Source organism: Panthera onca, chromosome F1, assembly GCF_046562875.1.
Source record: "Panthera onca isolate mPanOnc1 chromosome F1, mPanOnc1 haplotype 2, whole genome shotgun sequence".
In the NCBI taxonomy this organism is placed as follows: Eukaryota; Metazoa; Chordata; class Mammalia; order Carnivora; family Felidae; genus Panthera; species Panthera onca.
This window is the reverse complement of record NC_138355.1, coordinates 54,675,512-54,681,047: the sequence shown is the minus strand read 5'-3', so window position 1 is coordinate 54,681,047 and position 5,536 is coordinate 54,675,512. Positions and strand designations below refer to the sequence as shown.

At 37.8% G+C, this 5,536-nt stretch overlaps 1 pseudogene; it reads left to right on the top strand.

The window, feature by feature from the left end:
* The first annotated feature begins 1,043 nt into the window (after nucleotides 1–1,043).
* On the top strand, nucleotides 1,044–2,087 carry LOC132685759 (translin-associated protein X pseudogene; annotated as a pseudogene).
* Nucleotides 2,088–5,536: the final 3,449 nt, after the last annotated feature.

Here is a 5,536-nt window from a genome sequence, read left to right as displayed (position 1 = left end):
AAAAGCTGAAGAAAAAAAAACAAAAACAAACCAACTCTCTTAGATCCATCAGATGATCAAGGCCACAGGGCAAACCATTGCCCTGAGAAATTGGAAAGAAAGCCATCAGATGCAAAGCTTATAGTTTATCAGAAGCAGAAACAGCCACTTGAGTCAGCATTAGTAGTCATAAAGGACAGTTGACTAATTGCTAGAGGCTAGTGTTGACTATCTTGAGATATAAAAACTTCAGGAAAATCCGCCCCAAGGATCTCCTACACTTTTGTAGTTTTTCCTCCAGGGGCCTTGCCAGGTTCTCACCGTGAAGATCTGAGAAATATCCCTCCACAACAGGGATAAGGGAAAGTATCATTTTTGAGTATGCTCAGAGAAATCTCTCTCTTTAATAAAGGCATGTCCATAATGGAAATTATTTTACCAGTGTGAAGTAAGGGAAATACCCATCCCCCGCCCTCCAGGCCCCAGCCTTCCTGTGTCCCCTAAGGTGGGGGAAAAAAAATGAAAGAAAGAAAGAAAGAAAGAAAGAAAGAAAGAAAGAAAGAAAGAGAGAGAAAGAAAGAAGAAAAGAAAGAGAAAGAGAAAGAGAGAAAGAAAAAGGCTAAGTAGCACCTGTGAAGATCACAGTTCAGGGACATAGACATACCAGAAAATGACCCAATTTGATCTTACCACTAGAGAACATTTCTCTTGCCCCACATCTTACTGCCACATCAACAGGCTTCTATATGCTACCTGGAAATTGAGGCTGAAAAGAATTGTAAGACTCAGACCCTATTCAAAAAGGAGTCTCAAGGAAAATCCAAGACAACAGAGGAGACAAAAGCTGCAAAAGGAATTTTAGTTTCTGACATCTGCAGCTAGAGCAGATTTAAACACAACATAAGTCCTAGCCAAGTAAACATAAAACTAAATACCAAGAGCCTTTAGTCTTTAAACATAAAACCGAACACCAAGATTTACCACTGTTCCTAAAGTTAATATGGTTGGTTTTCAAAATTCATCATAAGAATACAGCATATCATTAGGAGTTATGCCAAGTGTGTGTGTGTGTGTGTGTGTGTGTGTGTGTGTGTGTTATTTACACCAGTAAATTAATAAATTGCGTTGTCTTGGCTTGCTGCAGAGGGCTACTCAACAGGCTCTCCAGCCAGCACCTTACACACTCCACTGGCTCCAAGGCCCTCAGTCTCTGCTCATCTCACTGTAGGCCATGCCAACATGAGCAGCAAAGAAGGATCAGGAGGTTCAGAAAGGGAAGCATAACAGTTCCCCACATAACCAGAGAAGAGAAGGGAAGGATGTTCATTCACCTCCACCTATGATATTGGCCTTCAAATCATTTCAGCAGAAACTTGATGCAAAACATGACAAATAGGAGAGACTTGTGAAACTTTATGGAGATATAACTGTTAAACATAGAAGGACAATTTTTCATCTCCATTGGCTTACGAGTTCTCCCGATATGGAAGAAATACTGACTGACTCGGAAATTAAATTGGATGGTATTAGACAAAAGGTGTTACAAGTAGCTCAAGAGCTCTCAGGACAAGACATGCATCAAGTCCATAGAGCCGTTACTATAGGACTGAAGGAGTATGTGGACATTATCTCTTTTCAACACCTCATCAGAACATGATCACTTACCAATATGGATGAAATTAAATAATTGATATTTACCAGAGAATAATATGGAAAAGAAAATGAGACCCCCTCCTTTGATGCACAGGATAAGCAGTTTGGGACTTGGAAACTAAAAATCACCCCTGTTGATTACCTTCTGGGAGTGGCTCATTTAACTGGAGAGTTGATGCAGATGTGTATTAACAGATGGGGAAAGGGGGACATTGACACCCCCTTTTGAGGTGAGCCAGTTTTTACATCAGGTTTATGATGGGTTTTTATTCACTGGCAATATGGACCTTATGCAGTTTCTAAGAAGCTGTATACCTTGAGACAAAGTTTGGCCAAAGTGGATAATACTTGGTTATGCCTTTAAAGTCACAGGTTCAGAAATTCCAGAACATATGCTGGCAGATGTCTTTTCAGTTAAAACAGAAATGATTGATCAAGATAAGGGCATTTCTTAAAATACCGTACTTCAGTTTTTATTCTCTTGAGAGATCAGTTTGTAAGACTATTATTTAGTATTTCATTTGAGTTTATTGTGGTTTTTATATAGAAATGTTAAAAATTAAAAAAAAAAAAGGGGGGTGCCTGGGTGGCTCAGTCGGTTAAGCGGCCGACTTCGGCTCAGGTCATGATCTCATGGTCCGTGGCTTCGAGCCCCGCGTCGCGCTCTGTGCTGACAGCTCAGAGCCTGGAGCCTATTTCAGAGTCTGTGTCTCCCTCTCTCTGACCCTCCCCTGTTCATGCTCTGTCTCTCCCTGTCTCAAAAATAAATAAAACGTTAAAAAAAAATTTAAAAAAATGTTTTCAGTTGTACTTGTTTTAAAATGTATATAAGCAGTGCATAAAATTATCAAAACAAATAATTTCTTATGTCTTATAAAAGTTTGCATGCAAATGTTTGCACCTATGCCTATCTGAATTTTTGGTGGCTACACTTCGTTGTTTATCTTAGGAATGTGAACATGCTTCAGAGAGCACTTTCTGCTATACCTATTTTAATTCATATTGTGTGAATTTTGGAGTGTTAATATTTAGTGGAAGTCATTTATGATTTAACTTAGTGATTTTGTTATATGTAGAAAAAAGATTTCTTACTTGTACATCTGGACTTGACTTTCCTGTTTAAATTTCTTGGTAATATTTTGCCAAGTCTCCAAAATAGGTTTATTCCACAGAACAATAATTAAAAATATATATATCAGGTTATCAGTGTACTTAATTTTCTGAGGTATTATAGTGAGAATTCCTATTATATTCTTGCCAGTGTTCAGGCAATTTTGAATCCATTTGAAACAACCTTCCAGAAAAATTGACAGATACCCTGATTTTAGTTTTTACATTTAATTTTTATCCTTTATCACAGAAAGTCTGATAGCGAATTGGAGCTAATATTTTCACTGGTATTTAAGTTTAATTATGTACTTGTACATACATCTGAGAAAGCTTTTAGTAATGGTTATTAGCAGTTCTTTTGTTGTCATTATATTACATTTGGCATGTTTCTTGTAAATGCATTTATAACAAATTACATTTAAATAATTATAATGAAGTTTGAAATTTTCCAAATACTAAGTTAATTCAAACCTTTATAGTTGTCAGATTGTGTTATTTGATAGTAAAAAAGTTGCCACAGAAAATTTATCATGTACATCTCAGCAAAAAGACAGTTGTCAACAGAGTTGGGAATAGCAATGATAGTCTCTAGTAATGTTTAGAATTGGAGTTTGCCTATGAAATTCGTTATAGATTCTTCCCTGTGATATGAAACTGACTTGAGCATAATGCTATTGGCTGACAACCAGACATTTCCTTTTGGTTTTGTGAATTTTGGGAATCTATGTACTGGATTTTATTTTTGGAAAGATTAGCTGCTCTGTTTGCAAGAACCTGATCCTTTGAAAGTGAAATTAAAAAAAAAAAAAAGTCATATAAAGGAAAATAAAATATACATATGCATAATAAATTAGGTTGGTTGGTTAAATTTGGAGGTGAGCCTTTTGGGAAATCATGAGGGTGGAGATTTCATGAATGAGATTAGTGTCCTCTAAAAGTGATTCCAGAGAGCTCCCTTGTCTCTTCTGCTAGGTGAAGATACAGCAAGAATGCAGCCTTTTATGAATCAGGATATGGCCCTCACCATACACTGAGTATATGGGCAACTTGGATTTTGACTTCCATTTTCTAGAAATTTAAGATATAAATATTTTTTTAACCATACAGTCTATAGAATTTTGTTACAGCAACCCAAATGGACTAAAACAGAAATTGGTTCTAAGAAGTGAGGTGCTTCTGTAACCAATACTTAAAAATATGAAAGCAGCTTTGATCCTGGAGAATGAGTAGAGCCTGGAAGAGTGTTGAAGTGATGATAAAAAATGCCTATAGTGCCATGGGCATACCTTTGAAGGTGATTCTCTTACAGCTCAGAAAGAAAAGAGCTATAGATAAAGCATTAAACATGAACAATATTCATGTAATCCTGAACAGAATGTTGGTAAATATAAGAGCAGTAAGGGCCATTCTGGTGAGGTCTGATAGAACTGAGGAACATGTTATTGAAACAGAAGGTAAGGAAAACCTTGTTATAAAGCATCTGAAGCTTTAATTGTGTTAGTGTTCTATTGTTTTGTGGAAGGTAGAACTTGTGAGTAATGAAGTGGATAGTTATTTGAAGCTATTTTTAAGCAAAACGTTGAAGGTTCTGACTGCTTATAGTAAACTATGTGAAGGGAGAAATGACTTAAAGATGGAATTAAGAAAAAAAGGAAGTAGAACTTAAAACTTAGGAAAATTCTTAGCCTATCCATATTACAAAATATGAGAACACTAAGGGCTGTGGCCAATTGGCCATTTGAGAAGATTTGTGTGGGTCAGCCATCACACCAGAAACCAAGAGCTATTGTTCAGGACCATGGAAGGATGACTCCAAAGGCAATTCAGAGATCATCAGGTCTGTTTTACTAATCACAGGCCCAAAATGTAAGGACCTGGGAGGAAGTGTGGTTTCAAAGGAGGACCTGTGCCTTTGTGACCCACTGTTCACACAGTGCCAGGTGCCACCTAACCTTGCAGGCTCCCTTCACACTCTGGCACCAGGCTCCTTCACTGTCCCAGGTATGGTTTTGGTAGGCTCTAGTGCAATGATAGCCTCCACTCAGGAGTGCACAGGAAGCAAATTCAGTAGCTTCCTCTAGCCACAGTCCTCACCAGCAAGCAGTGTGTAAAAGCCCAAGTGGACATGTCTACCTTTACCTGGATTTTAAAGGATGGAGCCACCAGTCAGACTGGTAGGACCCAGGTAGAGAGCCACTACAGGGTTCTCCCCCTGAGCCCAGGGAGTGACATTGCCACCCCAGGAGACTATGAAGACTGAGCAGTAAGCCAAAGGTTATCATTCTTGAGTTTTAAGGTTTATTGTTATTTTTCAGCATTAGGTTTGAGACTTACTTAGAACCTGTTACCTCTTTCTTCATTTTTGTTACTCCCTCTTGGAATGGAAATGTTTATCTTACGTATGTCCCACCATTATATTTTGGAAGCTTGTAATTTGTTTGGCTTTACAAGGTTCACATCTGGATAGCAATTTGCCTCAGGATGAATTATATACACAGTCTCACCTGTATCTGATTTTGATGAGATTTTATACTTTAGACTTTTGAGTTGATGCTGGGATGAGTTAAAACTTTTGGTGTTATTGAGATGGAATGGACTTATTTTGCATGTGACAAGGACATGAGTTTTGGGGAGCCAGGGCAGAATTATAAAGACTGTGGTCCCCTAAAATTCATATGTTGAAACCTAATCCCCAGTGTGATGATATTTGGAAGTAGGGACCTTGGGAGGTGATCAGATCATGAGGGCAGAATCCTCATAAATGGATTAGTACTCTTATAAAAGACCCCAGAGA